The sequence below is a fragment of the Cryptomeria japonica genome, chromosome 1 (genome assembly GCF_030272615.1).
Source record: "Cryptomeria japonica chromosome 1, Sugi_1.0, whole genome shotgun sequence".
NCBI lineage: Eukaryota > Viridiplantae > Streptophyta > Pinopsida > Cupressales > Cupressaceae > Cryptomeria > Cryptomeria japonica.
The window spans coordinates 524,442,831-524,464,332 of record NC_081405.1 but is presented as its reverse complement, the minus strand read 5'-3'; the positions used below and the strand labels follow the sequence as shown (position 1 = coordinate 524,464,332).

At 32.5% G+C, this 21,502-nt stretch overlaps 1 long non-coding RNA gene across 2 annotated transcripts in view; it reads right to left on the bottom strand.

Annotated features, from left to right (window-relative positions):
• The window catches only part of LOC131060217 (uncharacterized), a 39,261-nt gene extending 18,072 nt beyond the window's left edge, over positions 1-21,189 (bottom strand). The window contains exons 1-5 of one of the 2 annotated variants that reach the window (XR_009110314.2): positions 20,910-21,189; positions 20,432-20,791; positions 20,238-20,325; positions 19,761-19,848; positions 14,267-14,373 (exon numbers count right to left, since the gene is read on the bottom strand). This is a non-coding gene — a long non-coding RNA (uncharacterized LOC131060217). Of the gene's footprint in view, positions 1-14,266; positions 14,374-19,760; positions 19,849-20,237; positions 20,326-20,431; positions 20,792-20,909 lie in introns of those variants that run through there. The other variant, XR_009110313.2, reaches the window with a different exon arrangement.
• Positions 21,190-21,502: the final 313 nt, after the last annotated feature.

The window sequence follows — 21,502 nt, the reverse complement described above, 5'->3', positions numbered from 1 at the left end:
GTTAATCAAGGTTGGGGTTGTGAATGGCCTCAGTCTAGATGACAATTTATTTTTGATCTCTTCTGGTACTCTCCCATTGAACCTAAATTTTTTTGTTTTAGATGACTCCTTTTGTTAAGAAAGCTTGTTGTTGGCTCCTTTTTATCTACTGAGGGTCTCATGTCTATTAAGTGTGTTGTGTGTGATGTGCAGGAGTCCTTTGAGCATCTATTTTTTGAGTGTGAATATGCCCGTGGTGTGTGGTCCATCTTCCTTGGTCCTTCTCTTGCTTGGAACCACAAGCCTGATCTTTCTTGGAGTGAAGTCCTTGCTAGTTTTGTAGAATCCTTTGACTTTAAGATGAACCGGTTCTAGTATGTCTTGTCTTGTGAGGTGTTATGGTTTTTGTGGAAGGAAATAAATGGAGAAGTTTTCCAGAACAAGAAGAGGAGGCTTACTGAGTTTAATAATAAACTCACACATTTTTTTATCATGTCATAGGTTTCAGTTGTCATGAAGATATCTAAAGACAAATTTATGACCTAGATTTGTGAGGGTGCCTTACGGATCTACAAGGAAGATATTCAGTTTGTTTGCTACTTTAGGAAACATATGGATATGTTGCATCCGAAGGAGATCGAGGCTTTGACTCAGTACATGCAAAAGCTCAATCTTGAAGATTCAGATGTGCTTCTTCCTAGATATGAGGAGAAAGCCATAGGAGAGCAGTGAACAAGGTGGCTTCTTTTGTTACTTATTGTATGGCCAATTAGGAATTTTGTATCAACCCCTATTATATGTTGTCTATGATAGTTCTAATACTTAATGTAAGTACAGATCCAATAGCCAACAAGATGAGAGGGGGGGTGAATCATACAAACTTAATCTTCCATAAAACCATCAGATTCAACCTCGGTAACATGTACTTTAGTAATATAACCAAAACTGCTAAACATGCAAACTCAAAAGCATATAAACATCATAAACCTCATAACACTAGATTTAATGTGGAAACCCAAATAGGGAAAAACCACTGTGGGATTTCAGGCCCACTAAGAAATACACTCTTCTAGAGTATGCTCGATTAAAAGAAAATCCCATTAAAGATTACAAACACATTGCTAGATGTGACCTGGTTAAGGGATTTCCCTCAGATCTGTTAGGATCTTCACCTTGTTAGAAGTGACCTTGTTAAAGGATTTCAAACACTCAATTAGAATGTCACCTTGCTAGAGGGTTTTACAAATAAGACTGTTAAGTCCACTCGGTTAAGAGATTTTCTGTCACTTTCACAAAATAACAGTAATAAAATCTATCTGCAACTTCACATCTAAAATGCTAAAGCAGATTCTTATTTTCTCAATACAATCTAGACATAGAACTAATCTTGTCCATCTGTTGGGCTTCTATACTATGTTATTCAAATAGGTCTTCAAGCTTCTGTGCTCGGTAATCACTATGTAGCATCCATGTGCATACATTTTCCTGCATACATTGTTTATCAACATCTCCCTATTTATAAACAATTAGCTAACCACTTAATCTCTTTGATCACATTTCCCATGATCAATCATAGCCATCAGATCTTCAATCTTGTCCAGGTTCAATGTATCCTTCGATCTGAAAAATGTTTTACCCTGCCTAGGAACTTGCATACATTTCTTGGAACTTGTGCTAGGGTATTGCGGTTCAATCTGTGTTGTAGATCTTCATGCCGATTTTCCTTTGCCATAGATTCATTAACAAACTTCATGCACAACATACCAATCATTTAATCAGTTCCAGCTCATCAGCTTCCTTCATTAAATAATGCATGTAACCATTTAATGTATTCTGTTATAGCTTGGTTACAACTCGGTAATAACTCGGTGAATACTAAACTTCACTCGGTAGACATTCCGCCTTCATTAACTGATAGCGATAACCTTAGGGTTTACCGACTAGGTTCTTTGCTCGGTAACATAGTATAGTATTAACCTTACAATTTACAACATATGTATGATGTTAAAACAATCTAAACATCATGATCTCATCATTGTCTGACTCAGTAATAGTTACCCATTGAATACCTTATTCATCCCCTTATTCATCATATTATTTCTATGTCTTTTACCGACATCTTTATACTCATCAAATCATACTTCTCAAGATATGGCAACATCATACTGAATTAGAAAATCAATTTCTTGACATCAATGACAAAATAATAATATTAAGACAGTAAATCATCCTTAATCAATTATATCCATAATCATCAACAACCTTCTCAATATCCTTATTGAAATGCCAACAATCTCTCATTGTCTGTTATAATGCCAAATGCCAACAGTCTATACTGTAATACTCACTCGGCTGACTCAGGGCTACGACCAGTTTTGTTATACATGTAAAAAAAAAGGATATTGTATAGAAACGAAAAACAAAGGATAAGCAATGCAAAATATATGTAAACAAGACACTTGATAATATACTGTATATGTTCTGAATTATTTTAATATAAAAAAAATAGTGTTGAAATCAAAATAAATAAATTCTTAAATAAAATGTAAACTAAAAAAAATGCAAAGAAAACTAGACACAAACCTTAAAAAATGGTTTTGGCTTATTAAGAAGGGAGAGACTATGGTTTTTTTAAAATTAAAGGCATTCCCCATGAACCAGACCAACGCTTGTCCACCTTACCTTGGTCTTACTTACTACCAATTTGGGGTCAGGAAGGAGTTGAGGCAAAGGAAGGGGGCTTATGTTCCAAGGGTTATTTATAATTATCGATTGTGCATTATTTTAGTAACAATTCATATTTATTTTTTAAATATTCATAAAACATTTAGGAAGGGGCTTATGTGTTTTTTTTACCTCTAAAGTATCCCCGTGACCCAATCCAAGGCCCATTTGCCTTACCTTGGTCTTACTTACTGCCAAGTTGGGGTCAAGAAGAAGCTCAGATGAAGGAAAATGGGGTAAAATTTATTTTCAAAATTATGATTTGTAAATTTAGTGGTGAGATCAAAATAAATAAATTCTTAAATAAAAATGTAAACAAAAAAAATGCAAAGAAAACGAGACACAAACCTTAAAGAAATGGTGTTGGCCTATTAAGAAGGGGGGGACTATGTTTTTTTAAATTATAGGCATTCCCTACGACCCACACCAACACCTGTCCGCCTTACCTTGGTCTTACTTACTGCCAAGTTGGGGTCAGGAAGGAGTTGAGATGAAGAAAGGGGGCTTATGTTGTGAGGGTTATTTATAATTATCGATTGTGCATTATTTTAGTAACAATTCATCCTTTAAAAAAAAATATTTATTAAACATTTAGGAAGGGGCTTATGTGTTTTTCCCCCTCTAAAGTATCCCCGTGACCCAGTCCAAGGTCCATCTGCCTTACCTTGGTCTTACTTACTGCCAAGTTGGGGTCAAGAAGAAGCTCAGATGAAGGAAAAGGGGGTAAAATTTATTATCAAAATTATGATTTGTAAACTTAGTGTTGAGATCAAAATAAATAAATTCTTAAATAAAAACGTAAACAAAAAAAAATGCAAAGAAAACGAGACACAAACCTTCTTGGCCTATTAAGAAGGGGGGGACTATGTTTTTTTTAAAATTAGAGGCATTCCCCACAACCCACACTAACGTCTATCTGCCTTACCTTGGTCTTACTTAATACCAAGTTGGGGTCAAGAAGGAGTTGAGGCGAAGGAAGGGGGCTTATGTTGCAAGGGTTATTTATAATTATCGATTGTGCATTGTTTGGGTAACAATTCATACCTTTTTTTAAAATATTCATAAAACATTTAAGAAGGGGGCTTATGTTTTTGTTTATTTTACCTCTAGAGTATCCCCGTGACCCAGCCCAAGGTTCGTCCTCCTTACCTTGGTCTTACTAACTGCCAAGTTGGGGTTAAGAAGGAGTTGAGGCAAAGGAAAGGGGGTAAAATTTATTTTCAAAATTATGATTTTTAAATTTAATGTTGAGATCAAAATAAATAAATTCTTAAATAAAACGTAAACTACAAAAAATGCAAAGAAAACGAGACACAAACCTTAAAGAATGGTCTTGGCCTATTAAGAAGGGGGCACGGGGTATGTTTTTTTTTGAATTAGAAGCATTCCCTATGACCCAGACCAACACCTGTCTACCATACCTTGGTCTTACTTACTGCCGAGTTGGGGTTAGGAGGAGTTGAGGCAAAGGAAGGGGGCTTATGTTGCGAGAGCTATTTATAATTATCAATTGTGCATTATTTTAGTAACAATTCATACTTCTTTTAAAATATTCATAAAACATTTAGGAAGATTGTTTTTTATTTTTTAGCTCTAGAGCATCCCTGTGACCTAGCTCAAGGCCCGTCTGCCTTAACTTGGTCTTATTTACTCTCAAGCTGGGATAAAAAAGGAGTTGGGGCAAAGGAAAGGAGCTTATGTTGTGAGGCAAAGGAAGGGAGTTAAAATTTATTTTTAGAATTGTGATTTTTTAATTTAGTGTTAAGATCAAAATTAATAATTTCTTAAATAAAATATAAACTAAAAAAAATGCAAAGAAAATGAGACACAAACCTTAAAGAATGGTCTTGGCCTATTGATCAATCTTTAGGTTGTTAGAAAACATGACCTCAAGGAATAACCAGCCTTCCTATCAAGGCAATCTATTTTTGGCCCCTAACAAATTTTATGCAAAGAATAATCTATCCTAACCAATCACTCCACCCATGCCCTTTAGAATAGTCTAATCATATTGGTGAACCACTAAATCATAATATTCTAGCTCAAAAAATCTATAATTTAGTTGCTAAAAGGAAAAGAAAATTACAGGTACAACAAATCAATGAAACACAAATTATGGGTTAAATTTTCTAGAGAGACTTGTAACCTAAAAATAAATTTCCATGGAATTAGAAAGGAAAGGGCTATTAATGAGTCTTTAATTTTGTAATAGATAAACAGATTTCAAAAAGGTCCTTGACAAAACTCTAACCTAAAGTAAAAGTCATTAGAAGCAGGAGAAGTGTATATCCTATTAGGGAATCTTTACTTTTGTAACAAAAACATATTTCAAAATGGGCCTTGACAAAAATCCAACTTAAAGTAAAAGTCATTGGAGGCAGGAGAAGTTTATATCCTATTAGGGAATCTTTACTTTTGCATCAGACAAAAAAATATCAAACAAGGCCATAAACAAAATTTCCACTTAAGAGAAAAAGTCATTTTAAGTAGGTTAAGTTTTGAACAAATAATCAATAGGAATTTGGCATTGTATTCATATTGAAAAGTAACAAATAATATCTTATTTTTATCATAACAAATGTTCAACTATGGGTGCAATACAATTTTTTTGAATCATAACATCAAAGCATTGCATTCTTTGACACTAGAGCTACATTACTTAAAAGATTGTGGTAACATCCTTTTGCATCAGTCAGAATAGAAACAAAGGTAACATGATCTGGATATGGACCTTTCTCTTGCATTTATTATTAATCAGTTAGACTATACTCTATGGTTCACATAAAGGGAAATTTGTTAATTTTTTTGAAGGAATCTTAATCATTTATTATGCGCCTAAATTGAGAAAATTATTCATCCTAGTCTTTGTTCATGCTACATACCAAAGTGTTTTCCATATTTTTAGACATCTATACAACATTCAACCATATATCTAGTGTCTCATCACCTATGTTGCTTTGATTTCCCGAGAACAACACTACTATAATTGACTTAGCAACTAGAGATGGGCCTTGAAATATTGTAGGGTTCATTCTCAAGTGTCTGACATTTAACATTTATATGCATTGATATTAAACAATAAAATATTTTGTAAATAAATATGAGCTATTGGACCATGGTGGCATCTACATTTTTCCTATGTGGAATGACTTTTAATCTAGGGCCTATGTACTAAATGGAAAGAAGATTTGTAACATTTAAAAAGTTAAATAATTATTAATGATGTCATGTGTGAGATAGAGAAAATCATGAGGGTCATAGCAAAATAGAGAGGTATGGGATGTGAAAAGAAAAGATCAAGAATCCGTAGGAAGTGACATTATTGGGAAAAAATAAGTGTGAAGATAGTCCATCCCATTGCTTTGGGAGACAAATCGAAGGGAAAATAAAACCAATTAATTTTAAAGAAGAGCAACATGAATGAAAGGGCGTAAGAACCTGAACAAAAGTCCCAAACAATAATAACATTAAAAGTAATTGTTACCTATTTTTTTCCTCCAAGTCAAAAATTATAGTCAAAATACCTTTAGTCCCTATATATTGAGTCATACACATTAAATTTCCTCCTCATTTTGATTAAAAGCTTTGACTCTCCAAATTTATGTATTTTCACGTTGAATAAAGGCAAAAAAACATCTTTTGAGATTTGGAGGGAAGTTGGAGTTGAAAGCCATCAGTTTTTGTCATGTCCCCTCCTTGATCATTATTATATCCTAAATGAAATAATTATTATTGATTAATTTAAAAATTATCAACAAATGATTACTTGGAATCATTAAATATTTATTTATTTATTAAATATTATTATTTTAATAATATTTATTAATTAATATTCTTGAAGTATTTAAATAAAAATAAATTAATATTATATTTGAAAATATTATAAATAAATATTACATATTAATTAAATAGTGGTTTAAATGTTTGATCAATAACAGTGTGTAATTGTAATTGATCAATAATTAATTAATACGTAAACATTCATTCCCATAACAATGTAATTAGAAACAAATATAATAATAAATAAGTTTAGAAAATAAATATTCAATAATAAAATATATATATATATATATATAATATAATAGAATTCATTTTGATCAATAAATAAAGTTAATTATTATATCAAATACTAAGCAAACTGTTGGTGTCAGAGGTTGTCCCCTCAACAATAGACAGTGATATTAAGGAAGAGTGGATTCACAAGGCAGCGTATCATGAAAGGAAGAATACATACGTTTCAAAATGAATGTTATATATTAGCAAGCATGAGGTGGTAGAGGACAATAAACAACGTTGGAATATTGACAAGTCAACAATGTAATCAAAACTAGTTAGATTTGACTTAGTCAAGGAGACAAATGATAATTCATATCCAATTGATAAATAATTAAAAGGTGCGATGGATATTGGAAGAGATGTGATCCCTCTCAAGTAACCATTCCATCGAGGGGTAGAAATATATTAGGAACCAACTCTCATCTGTCAATGGTTGGGAATCCTAGGAAAATAGGAATCAAAATATATGGATAATAAACATCGATTACCACGAAGACGTATGATTTCTTCATGACAAGGTCAGGTATTAATCAGGTAACACACGCAAACACGCCAAGAGGGACTAAGAGAAATGAAGGTTAATATCATCACAGAGAACAATCTGAGTAATAAACTAATATATTCCCTAAGACGATATCTATAAGATGAAAAAAATAATCAACTTGGTAAAGTATAGATTAACATTTTAGTTGGCAGCATCAAACCAATCGATATGCCTTATCAAACCCAAAGACCAGTTTTATGATTAATTATGAACATCAGATTATAATTAATAAGTAAATATACTCATCAATAACAAGTGATACATGCAGAAGCATTCCAACATTCATGACCAAGGAAAGATAATAGATGCTTACATTAATTAACTAATCATTAAAGTCAGTTAGCTTTTCATATGGGATGTGATCTCATGTCGGGAGGGCAACTATTCACATTCACATCTTTTTGCTTCTTATTTAAGAGACATCAATATCATTCTAATGGGGGCAGATAGAAGAATTTATATATTTATTTTATTCAAATCCGAATGCACCAGTATGACGACAAAAATACCAAATACGGGTGCATGAGGAGCTGATGTTACTGATCAAGGAAGACTCCGTCGTAGAATTTCATATCACTGATTAGAAGGACCCAATACTATATTGATTCTCCACATTGAAGGGTGAAACAAGTTGTGCAATGAGAGATTTTTGAGCATATGGAAATCAATATATAATATAAGAGTAGATAGTGAAGAATTTTATGAAAGATTTATGAGGAGACTACAAGAGTTCTAGAGTAGTTTGTAAGAATATGATAATCAATTTATGGAGGAGGTTTATGATCGGCATAATCAGGGAAAGTTACCAAGATAAGTTCCATCTTCTAAAATTATTCTTAGCATTATGATAGTAAAAATGTCTTTAGAATCCATTAAATTATATTTATGAATGTATTACAAATCTCATTTTAAGTTAGAATTGTTGATTCAGGACTAAATTAAGATAAATTCCAAAAGGGTACATTACAATTTTTCATGCATTTAGGGCTTCATTTTATGTCTAATCTGAGTTCTTTCATGAGAATGAAGTCTTATTGTGAGTAGGTTCTCATGCAAAGTTCCACATGTCTACTACAACATCAAAGATAAATATCTTAAGATTCACAAAAGGGCAGTCATCTAATCTATGTAATGGGTCATGTCTAAAGGAGAGCAGTCATAAAATGAAGGAGCAGTCAAAGGGTTACCTCAAAGAGTTTGAACTTGAAGTTAGCCTCTTCAATGAAGGAGTTTGCATGAAAAGGTTAAGAGAAGCCACATGCCAACTACAAAGGACCATATCATGCAAAGGCTCAACAAGTTCCAGGTAGGTTCTTCTTTTATATGCACACCATCTTTCTATTTCAAGATAGAGATTAATTTTTGCATGTATATAGAGGATTTTACCTCTTTGTTTCTATGTTTTTAATACAAATCAGTCCAAAATCTATGATAAAGAATGAATGAAATTTCTTGAAGAGAGAATGAATGAAATTTCTTGAAGAGTAGTTCACATGTTTCAAAACATAGACTCGCACCTTTGATAGTCTAAACCCTTGAAGGAAAGAATGCTTAATAACTTGTATTAGATTGTCATAGGTATAGGGCAGGTTTGCTGATAATTTTTTTAAGTAGTGAGCAAATAATAGAATATTTTTTTATTTCCAAGCCTCCACATACAAGAACATCAAGATCAAGGTGAAGACAACCATATGAAGCTTCTACAAGACAAAGAGAGTCCAATCATAGATATACACAAATGAATGATAGTCAAAGGCAACCATTAAAGATGGAAGGACAACCCATGGCAAGCAATGAGTCAACCTCTTCAAGGACAAGAATAGCCCAACCCATTCTAGTCCACAAAGCACATATATCACTATAAAAAAAGCATCCTTTGAGCACATAATGACAAAACCCTACCCAAAATAGAGAGCAACACCTATATCAAAAGAATGAAGAGTTCAACAATGTTCATTGTTGTTGCATTTTTAAACAAACCATTAATAAGTAGTCAATATTATGAAAAAAGGAGATGTGATCAAGGATGGATCATCTTCATAGTAAAATGATAAGGATACAAAGAAAGCTTTTATCCAAACATAATGGAGGATAATCACAACATTAATGTGATTTGTTATATACTTGAAGGCTACATGTATTATGGAAAATTGTAGTTATTGAAGCAGAGTTGTTGCAACAGTCTCTTCATGATTTCACAAAGCCATAGCAACACAAAGAACATAACATCCAAAAGAATAAAGTCAACAAATAAAGAGACAGTTGCAACCCTCAAAATCTGAAAAAGCTCAAGCAAAGGATAAAAGGATCAACTTCAAGGCATATATGGCTATCAAGACAGTCCAAGGATATTAAATGAGCATGAATACTCATTCACAATGATTATATGACACAGAGATTTTTTTTGTAGACCTCGCACGATCACTATTAAAGAGAAAATGTAGTGATAAAGTCATAAAGATAGTATGATAAGGTCAAAAGCGAATGACTAGGGTTGTGTGAGTAGCCTACATATAGTGCCTATGATACAACCCAATAAAGATGTTTATCATAGTGGTATACAATGAGAAGCCCTAGATCATAATGAAAGATGAAGAGCAAAATTGATTTATTTTGTTTGAGTATATTGGAGATTAAAATACCAAAGGTGACAGTGAATAAAGGATGCAACAACATCATGAATCATAAAGCCAATGCTAACCTTAATCAACATACACAGAGCATAGATGATTCATAGAATAGAGATGGGTGTCAAATGACATGTATGCATTTATTTTTTACAAGAAAAGACAATAAAACTATCAAGACGCGGTCCATTTCAGTCTCTTTGAAATAAATAATAGATTCAAGAGAAAAATAGGGAGGGTCTTAATAGTAAATAGAGCAGTATATAAAAGTTGTGACAGTGAATTTTTTCATGATTAAATAGAAGACCTGAAAGTGAATAAGCAATAACAATAAATAAAAGAATGAATTTGTCTCAAAAATATTAATGCTTAAGAGCCCAAGTATCAAGAGTTCGCCATCAAAAGAGGTAAAGAGTAGTTCATTCTCAAGGCATAAAGAGGTAGCCTTAGTCATAAAAAGCTCTAAAAAGACAATTCTAAGAAGCAAAAGGTACAGTTCATGATAGTGATGTCAACCTCCTAAATAAAGTTTCCTCTCCCCCCCACCCTGGAGGGGCCCATTCTTCACCAGGGTGGGTGGATCTACCAAAAGACTAATGACGGGTATGTGACCTATCCCTAACCTTGGATGAACTAGTTGAGTATGATGGATAGATGGTAAGGGTCGATACAATAGGCATTAAACCGGCCCCCACCTAACCTGAGCAATGAGGGTAAGGTTCTCCCATTCCACCTTTCTTTCATCTTAGATAGTGCACCGAAAGGCCGACTCAACCAGGTTGAGCCCGCCTGTTCTCGATTCTATACGTAACATGCCCGACTGCTAGTATGGTTCTAATTATTGATAGTCAACATAAAGGATTGAGCACAAGGTAATCATTGTGATATCAAGATTGAAGTCATAGTTTAGTGTATGTGGTGTATATTAAAGAGGATGGATTATAAAGATACTATTGTAGCATTTGTGGAAGAACATAGTCAATCCTACCAGATATCATGGAGGCATGACATAAAATGTTCACCAAGGATCATTACATACACAGTCATAAAGATACATCATTGTCAAAGAAACGAAGCATAGTATCAAAGCCTCAAAGTAACACCAAATCATTGAACAAAGGCAACTTCAAGGCCAAGAAAGCCTTCTACAAAGGAATTGCCCAACTTGTGAAAGTGTTTTCAGCATTTCAATGGACAAAGAACACAAATAGATGAGAAAAAGGTTTTAGTCACAGATCATTGCAATCAATGCCTTGACAAGCCCTTTTAGTAGCAAGAAAGATTAATTTCAGTAATCATAGTAGTCCCTAATGGTAGCCTATCCATCCAAAAGGCTCAAGTAAAGAATGTATAAAACACAATACTCCAAAATCTCAGTTACACGCTTTAAGGGGGTTATCAATTTTTAGCAAAAACATCTCTATCAAAGCACAATGTTGCTTCTACAAGACAAAAGAGCCTAATTCAAAAATGTGAGTAGACCTAACCTTAGATCTAAGGCATGAGGTAAAGAGGATAGTCATTTCAAAGACAAATCAGTGATAGCAGGTCTAAATAATAATAGAGATAGCCATATTCAGTCTAAAAGAATAAATCAAACAATCACTATCCTAGTATCTTTTCCAGAGCAATTGAAGCTCACAGAGCATTCAGAGGTTAGGGATGTTTTATTTATAAAACTGAATAGCAGTTCAATATTATGATGCAAATATAGAAGCAAGGACCTCGTGACTATGACAATAAGAAAGAGCCAGGAGATAAAGGATAGAAGTTGGTTTCATAGAGCACATGATAAAGACACCAATGAAGAGTAAATATAGTGACTATTTTTTACGAAATGAGTCATTGCCTTGGAGAAATCATGAAAATAAATGGACAAAAGATAGTGAAGGAATGGAGAAAGATGAAATCCATTCAAGGAATACCTAGCAAGGGGAGTACTATCAAGGGGAGACAATGACTTTGATAGAGAGAAAGACAAGAGAGCAAAGTCAAAACTACTGAAAAGATTTAAGACAAGGATTCTAGGGTATAGAGTAGTAATATTGTTATAAAAGCCCCAATAAAAGCCATTTCTCGGAGCAATCTTTTAGGGACAGTCATATCATCCTAGTTTATCTTTTTGCCAACAATCAAAAGAAGGTCTAAAAGACAACCCATAGCCTTATAATGAGTATAAAGACAATGATTTAAGAATGTTGAGAGAAAAGAAGACTAAAGAAAACTCTTGGTTAAGTCAACAAGCTCCTAGATCATTCATTAAATCAAGGATAATGCAACCACTTGATAGCATCAGACAATCAGTTCATGATCAGTTTTAGAGGCAAAGGTGGAGCTTTCAGTTTTAGGCCTGAAAATTGGGATTTTGGAAGATAATGCAGTAGTTTGTCATCAGTTTAGGATCCCACATGGATAATGCATGGGGTCAAGGAGAGGTTTGGGCTTGTAAATGATATTCAAATTTATGTTCAAGTCTGAAGTTGTATAATATTGTTATTCTTTTACTAATATTTTTGGTTGCTTCTTATGTCACAGGTTGCTGAAGATAACATTAATTATTTTCTATGCCTCTACAACATTTCATTAACATATACTTATAGACAATGCCCACCGATCAAGGCATGCATTGACATATACTTATATACTTAAGTGTTATACCAATAACTATCGGTCACGTCATTTAACATATTAAACTGATTGCCAATCGGGTCACGTCAAATAGTATAATTAACCGATTAACAATCGGTCACGTCAAGTAATATAATCACTCGATAAACAATCGGGTTATGTCAAATAATATAATCATCAGATAATCGATCGGTATAATGAGATTAGGATGATAACTATTATATTTATCATATGATATCATCAATCGATGCTATCATATGATAGCTATGATAGTTATCATAAATCTGGTCTGATCTTATTACAATCACAACATGAGCAATATGATTACAGTATGATCAATTATGCATATAAGATGATTATAACAAGTTCATTTATTTAATCATGAGGTCTACATTTAGATTGTAGTTATATTGATAAGGTAGATGATTGAATGAGAGATAAATGAAGTCTCTCATTCAATCATTCATCTTATCAAAGCTACTAAGTTTCAACAGGGCCCATAGACTCTCAGTTTGCAGCTCTTATAGGCCTTTCTCTATCTCATTCTTCACCAAATTTGACCCAAGATGAATCAAACATGCAAGACAAATATAGAAGCAAGAAAGGACAATCAGTTAGAGCTCAGTCCCAAGAGGCACAAATAGTTCTTCACCAGCTTCTCTTCAATTACTCTCAAGCTTTCTTTTATATTCTTTCCTTGTTCTTTTCTTCATCTCAGCTGGTATTGTAGCTTTTCCAAGCTCTTTCAAGATGAAAAACGTTGTAACACAGATTTTAGAGGCATTTTTAGATTTGTATCAACAATTCTTTCCAATTTCAATAAAAGAACAACAATTTTCCTTCTTAATACTTCATGACATAGAGAGTTTTGTTGTAGACAAATATTTAGGGCTAATTTTAGTATTTTCTTTGTTACAATTTCAAATATATTGAAAACTATTTTGAATGATTGTTTAGAGAGTTTGAATGTAAATGATGTTTGTAGCATCACAAACTGTAAGATAAGTTTTGTTTTGCAAAATAAAAATAAACATGTTTGAATTTATTATTGCTTGCTTAGATTATGGTCAAGGGAGTACTTGCTACAAATTAGGCTCTCTTTCTCAATTCGATTAGTATCATAGTCAATATGAGAAATGTTTTTTTAAAGGGTTTTTAGTCTGTTAGACAAAACAAATGTGTGTTGGACATCTTTTATAGAGATAAGGGAAATAATATTATAATGTAATAAACTATCGCTTAAATGATTTAATATATCAATCTCAATTTTTATTGTAGTTCATTTATATTCAAAGAAACAAAATAAAGTAATGAAATGCATACCAATATTAAAGATCCCAAATCTATAAAATTACTCTTAAAAGTTCATCATAGAGGGGTATAAACAAAAAACATATTGAACAAAGCATGGTGGTCACACAAAGTGATCATGAAAAAAATATAAACATCAAGCATATATACGTACCAGGTTTCATGTTTAATCATTCACATCAACCTCCCCAAACACATCAACTTCAATGATAGCAACTTCCTTGTAACTATTAACATCCATGGAAAATCCTAGTAGTTGATTGTCAATCATAACAATTTGACAAAAAAGTACTTAAAATAAAATAAAATAAATACAAAAATACATGCAAAAGACAAAATTCCACACCCTAAGTTGTTAAATAAGGAAAAAGAAAAGGGAAAAAGGAAAAACCTAAGTTGATGATGCAACTCAGTAATCCTCTATTGTCAATGGCCTATGAGAAGTGCTAATACCAGCATGAGAAATGGGCCCACCCATGAATACAATGTCAATGCCATGAATGGCTGAAACATACATATGAGTCAATCTATAAAAATTAAAACAAATCAAAATATTTGTTCTCAAGAAAAATAAAACACAGTGTGAAAACTTAAAGAATAAGAGAAAAATATCCTTTGAAGTGGTCAAATCTAAAACTTATTATCTACAAATTTATACTAATTTTATCAAAACATTGAATTACATCCTAGATCTAACATGTGATGCTCACTATTATCATCGTAATGACATATAGAGTAAGCCATGTTAAAAACAACAAAGATAATAATAGTAAGGATGAATAAACCAGGACTGATAGCTTCAAAGGTAGATGGCTATTTTATATTATTATTATCATAATATAATCAACTATCTATATATAAACAATCTACAATTCCTATTTGTTCAAATGTTCAAACAGGGAAAAAAATCCATTAGTTATTTGAGTAAAGATAACCTATAGTAAGATCTATGATTTTTATTCATTCTAGCATGGTAAATAGTCCATTAGTTTTTATAGTAAAGATGATTTATAAGAAGATCTCTGATTTCTATTCATTCTGGTCGGACAAACAACCAAATTTATTTTTATATAACAAAATAATTTCTTAGTGTTTCTTGTCAAAGTTACGGGCCTTTATCCCCAAGTACCATTTGCAAGCCACTTTGAGCTCCCCAAGGTCTGTCAATTCCTCAATACATTTTTTTGGCCCTTAACCTCGATACCTTGTTTAAGTTATGCTTAACAACTCTTCCTCGAATGCCCTTCCTTTGTCAAACTTTCCTCATTCAATAGTTGTTTCTTGATGTGTCATCATCCTTAATCCCTATTAATCTAAAGCCTTGCATGCCTTAAGAGGGAAGAGTTAATCCTCAACCCTGATCCTCAATTCCCTAATTTCAAATATTGACTACATAACAGCTCACCGTAATGGCCCAAAATTCCGTGTGCATGCCAAATAATCTACTAACACCTAGGAAGGTACAATCAACTATCAAATATCTTTCACTACTTGAGGATTATTAGTTCCTGCCATGCATGGAACTATAGCAGAGGGAGAGTGTCCTTAAACAGTGATTAAACTAAGCATGAATAGTCAATCAGGATTTAGTATTTCCCAAGGTTTATTTTTGGATGCTAGTTGCCTTAGTAAAGTTGCATATTTGTTAAGGCCAGTATTAGTTTAAATTTTTTTGGCACTCTATTATTGGCCTCTATTTCGGCTGCAGAATGACAGGAAAGTTTTTTAGACCTTTGATGGGAGAGAACACACATTTTTTTAGGTAGTGCTCCGACATTTGCAGGATTGTAGAGTTTTTAAGATTAGATCTATTCGCCAATTTTTTGGCTTCTGCAAGAATGCAGTGGTTTCAAGGCTTCAGAACAAGAGAGGACATAGATGCGTAGAGGACAGTTGGCTAGTAAAATAGTAGTGTCTAGAAATTGGCGATTAGCATATTATATGTGTTGCATGCAGGTGAGGATTTTAAAAAATATTAGTTTCATTTATAGACACATTCCTTTTACAGGAATTCAAAACCCAAAGGTTTATCTTTGTCTCCAAAACTAGACCTCAAGGATTGGATTTTAAGTTGTTTGTTTGCAATCACCATTCCTTGCGCTGCCTTCATCCTTCCAATCTGTCAGATGGAGCAAGGAGAGATCCGATATACAACATGGTAAGGGGTCATTAGTGGTAAGGCTTGCACCTCACAAGACAAGAAACTAGCCAACTATTGACTCTTCCCGTGGAGACCAATACTCAATGTGTGAGCACCAAGGATACCGAGGTATTAAAAATTTAGAATAGGTTGTATCAATTTGTGAAGAGGAGAAAATTTCCTATATCAAAGCAATTAGTTATTCTTGTTGCATGTGTGGTGACAACAGTAAGCTAAGTTGAGCATAAATCCATAGCTACGCATTGGGCATTCAGTTATAGAAGATATTAGGTGATTCAAGGAAATCAGTATGAGTCACTCATATTTTCCTATTTGTATTTGTAACTTTAATTATGGTTCCTATACCATTTAGAAGTAATAAGACCCACTCTGATTATGTATGTGAAGCACATTAATGTTATGAATCAAGTGACTGGTTATATTATTTTAGTGTCAAGTTCCTAAGTATTTGTATAAATTTGAAGATTAATTTGTGTCCAGAAAATATGCTTTCTTACACATGAGAATAGTGCAAAATATTTATTACTAAGCTTCTTTATCTAGTATACTTCATCTTGATGGACAATCAAGCACTAAAATATATCAAATCTCTAGACAAATTATCCCATAACAATGTCAAATAGATCTCCTTTTACAAAGATACATTTGTGGTACAACATGTGAGTGGCAAAAATAACGTGGTGGCTTATGCTTCAAGTATGAGTTGTCACCTACTTGTCTCAATAAGGAATTAGATTGTTGAGTTTGAGATGGTTTTGATGTAGACGTAGCTTTTTATCCTTGTCCATCAAAGCTACTTATGTATAGGTAGCACTAGAGTGTTCTTTAATCTCTATTTGTTCTTTTGTTGTACCCAAATCCCTACATGGTTAGGCCTTTCCTCAAGAAAAATGGGATTAAGCTTTCCTTTCCTATCCTTGCCAAGATTTTTCCTAATATTTGCAACAATTACCAAAGATCACACTCAATAAATTATTGTAAGAAATTAGGTGATAAAATGACTAGCTAGCATGCCTCTATCATGATTTGTGAATCCTTGGTAGAATCTAGTCTCCTTTTCTTGGTAGGCTCTTCATGCATGAGTGTCATTATCGATTTTTCTTTGTTAGTTTCAACCCTTTTTCCAAACCCTAATTATTTGGGCAATTCTTCCCACCTTTTTCATTTTCCTAGAATTCCAATGAGTAAACTACACACTCAAGCACAATTTTCATTTTCTCTACTTCGTACACAACTATTAGTAGAGCTTTAAAAATCTCTATGTAGACCAACCGACATGTCTGTGATTGATGGTTTTTCCTCTACTAAATGATTTCCACAAGCTCTATGACTATGAAAATTTATTGCCATTGTCCTGTTAGACAATATGATGTGGTGATCAATTAAATAAACTATGAGAATGACAACAACAATGATCACAACCACACATAACCTAGCAGAAAAATAAAACCTAGCAAAAAAAACAATGATCACAACCACTAACAATTTATTGAGTAAAGCTACAAATTGAGCTTACACCGGATTGCCCATAGCTTCAACTCTTTGATCAACTTTTTCTATATTCAAGATGAAGTTTTTTTTATTTTTTAGTGTTTTTTTGTTTAATTACAAATTAAATGCTAGTTCCTTGTACTTTTCATCAGTTAACAAAGTTTTATTTCATTGGTTCATAGTTGTACTCTATAAATAATTCTAGATTCTGATGTATGTCCTAATTCATATTTATAATTCCGAGCAATTTCAAAAAAAACTTAGTTCATTCCTTAATTTAAATTTAGGTGATCTAGATACAAAAGCCTTTTTCCAGATCCAAATTTCTTCTTCCACAACATAGTAGGGTTTACAAACTTCCTTACTCTATTTTGTAGACTCTAACAAACTTATGTTCAATAGTGTATGTAGTGGTATAAAATGTGATTTGGTTATGATACAAAAAGATCTCACATCATGTGCCTCAAATCTTTAGAAGACATATATGTCTTTGATTCTAGTTTATGTCTCTCTTCTAGACTAATTTATGTTTCTCTTCTAAATTAACTTTGAGTTGCAGATGATATTGAAGCATGACAACCTAAATAAGGTGCTCTACCTTAAGCTTTTCCTCATGCACTAGTATCTTGTAGCTGTTATTTGGGAAAGTTTTCCTTCCTCCATATGTTAAAGAAATGAGGCTTTAAACTGATTTTATTACAATTTACTTCATGTTTTCTTAGAGTTCTCTACTAATTTTCCTCAATATTTTCTATTTGAACCTTTTTTTCTCTTGAAGCCATATGCACAAGTGATTTGAAATTTGAATATGCTTCATTTGATCTATCCTATCTTACCTATTTCCATTGAATAAGCACCCTGCTATGTAGATAAATGGATCAAGCACTGTGTGAGAAAAAAATAAAATGGATATCACAAACATAAATAGTAAGATTCAAGCTTAAAACCAACATTAAATATAGGATAGGGATGGATATCTACTTCAAAGTTAACCACCATGACTACTCTTTATTTGGCCTTATAAGTCCACTATTTGTGGGTTTTTATGGGAACCAAAGAACTCCTAAATTTTTGGGCTTTTGGATATTGTAGTTCGGTTTAAGACAAATTAACACACACAAAATCTAACATTGTACAATCTAAAGGTCTATCAAATACCTATACATTGAGATCAAGTGATTATTGTTAATATCATAATTTAAAAAAATTAATTGCCCTTTCAAGGACAGGTGCAGGCTATTATTGTATTAATGTTATTATTATATTACTGTCTGTTATAACCAGAGTAATACTTCTAATTCTCAGACAAACTTATACGAATTATATTCTACTTTTTTGTATTTTTATTTTTTTTTCTATATATTCATTATGTTAAAAAGCATAGATCTATATGAGAGTATGATGAACACTACAAGCAACCCTATTTTAGTTTAGCCCATTTCATGAAGATAAACTGATAAACAATAAATTAGAACAACAGTTACAAGAGACTTACAAATGACCAGTTTTGTATCTAAATTTATCAAGATTTAAAAATCGTATTTCATTAAAATATTCAAGCTAACACTTAGTTTGTTTCATAATAGTTTAGACTGAATTTGTCTGGGCCATGAAACCTTTGTATGCAATATAAATTAATTTACCTAAATTCATTACTTACTTTGTAAATAAAATTTATTTATTGAATATCTCATCTTGCACTTGTTTACAGTCTTATGTCTTATGCATTAATTTAGGCAGCAAAGCCACTCATTAAGTGCACCAACTCTTATTAGATTTCAAGTGACCCATTTAAGTACACATTGCTAATTTGTTAGCTCTATTTCCTATTTTACAGCATAGAAGTTGAGATGTCAAAGCCAATTTACAATTGTGCATTTCATGCTGTGGAAGAAATAGCTAAACATTTAGACATTTTTCTTTCCCAATTCTTTATGCTTTGATGGATTTCACAGGGTGTTTATCAATGCACAATTTTATTAGGCAGGGTAAACAATACATTAGTCTGCTGCTTCATCTACTACCACAAAAATTCACAAAAATTAATGCAAAGAATTAAATCTTAGAGGTCAATTTTTCATGCCATTTTGAACGATCTATTATTAAATTTCACAGGGTGTTTATCAATGCCCAATTTTATTGGGCAGGGTAAACAATACATTAGTCTGCTACTTCATCTACTACCACAAAATATGTAAAAAAATAAATAAAAATAAATATAAACTCTACAAAGAATTACCTAGAAGAGGGAATTTGATCTCATTTGGTTGTTATTTTCTGATCCTCTGTTTTGCCTCTTCATCTTTTACCAGCCAGAATGTGAAAAACTAAAAAACAAATAATAAATAAAAATCTTTCATGTCATTTTCAGCAATCTATTATTAAATTTCATAGGGTGTTTATCAATGAACAATTTTATTGGGCAGGGTAAATAATACATTACTCTGCTGCTTCATTTACTACAACAGATACGTAAAAAAATAAATAAAAATAAACCCTACAAAGATAAACTCTACAAAGATGAAAAATAAATAACAATAAACTCTATAAAGATAAAAATCTTTCATGCCATTTTGAGCTATCTATTATTAAATTTCATAATTTCATAAGATGTTTATTGGGCAGGGTAAATAATATATTACTCTGCTGCTTCATCTACTACCACAGATATGTAAAAAAATAAATAAAAATAAAGATAAACTCTACACAGAATTACCTAAAAGAGGGAATTTGATCTCATTTGATTGCTATTTTCTGATTCTCCGTTTTGCCTCTTCATCTTTTATCAGCCAGAATGTGAAAAACTGAAAAACAAATATTAGATAAATATTGTTCATAAACGTATCTTCATCTGAACAAATCAAAACAGTAAATGATTTATGACAGTAAATAAAGTATGTATTAGCTTACAAATTTTGAATTCGAACATGTATGTCCATATTTGATGCGGATTCGTTGAACGAAGCTATAAGAGGTATTTAATTCCAGCGTTTGAACCTTAAGTCACAGGTTCGAATCTCCATATGGCTGAAGAATTCAGAGGAGAAATCCTGTAAAAACCTTTGATCCTTCCAAAGAATTCATCGTTGAACAGGGCAAAGGCACACAACTTAACAACATTCCAAATGTGGCATATAGTGTTAATTCAATTACAATCTTCTTTGTAATGGAAGGCGCAGAAAGGGCTATAGGGAATTTGATTTCATTTGGTTGCTATTTTCTGATCCCCTGTTTTGCTTCTTCATCTTTTACCAGCCAGAATCTGAAAAACTGAAAAACAAATATTAGATAAAAACCATGAACAGATGGACCAGGGAGTTTTCAGAGTTAAATATTGTTCAAAACAATAACTGATTTATGACAGTAAATAAATTATGTATTAGCTTACAAATTTTAATTCCAGGGTTTGAACCTTAAGTCACATGTTCGAATCTCCATATGGCTGAAGAAGTCAGAGAAGAGAAACCTGAGGATTTACTTTCCGCTGGATCGGCCTAGATCAGCCTGTAAAAACCTTGAATTCATCATTGATCGGCCTGTAAAAACCTTGATTTAATCGTTGAACAGGGCAAAGGCACACAGCTTAAGAACATTCCAAATGTGGTTTTCCCCGCTCCATTACCGTTGTAGGTTTTCATTACACCTTTTCAAACATTCTTTCAATGCCGTTGTAGGTTGGTTAGTTTGGCCAGCCTTAAACATTCCTTTCACATTATTGTTTCCGTTCCGTTCAAATAAAACTTCAACATTAACTTTCAAATTCAAAATGTTTGGATGTGCTCTCACGGAACAGCCTGGATTTGCTAAAAAAAGCTTTAGAAACACTCAATAAAATGCGATTGGCTTAACTTAGCAAGCTTTAAAACTTATTACCAGGGATTAGAACATTTAACTTCTTAATGCTTTGGCAGTGGGGCTTACAATTTTGTTTTATACAATTATAGTCAACAGAATTATTTGTGATGGTTCAAAACAATTAAA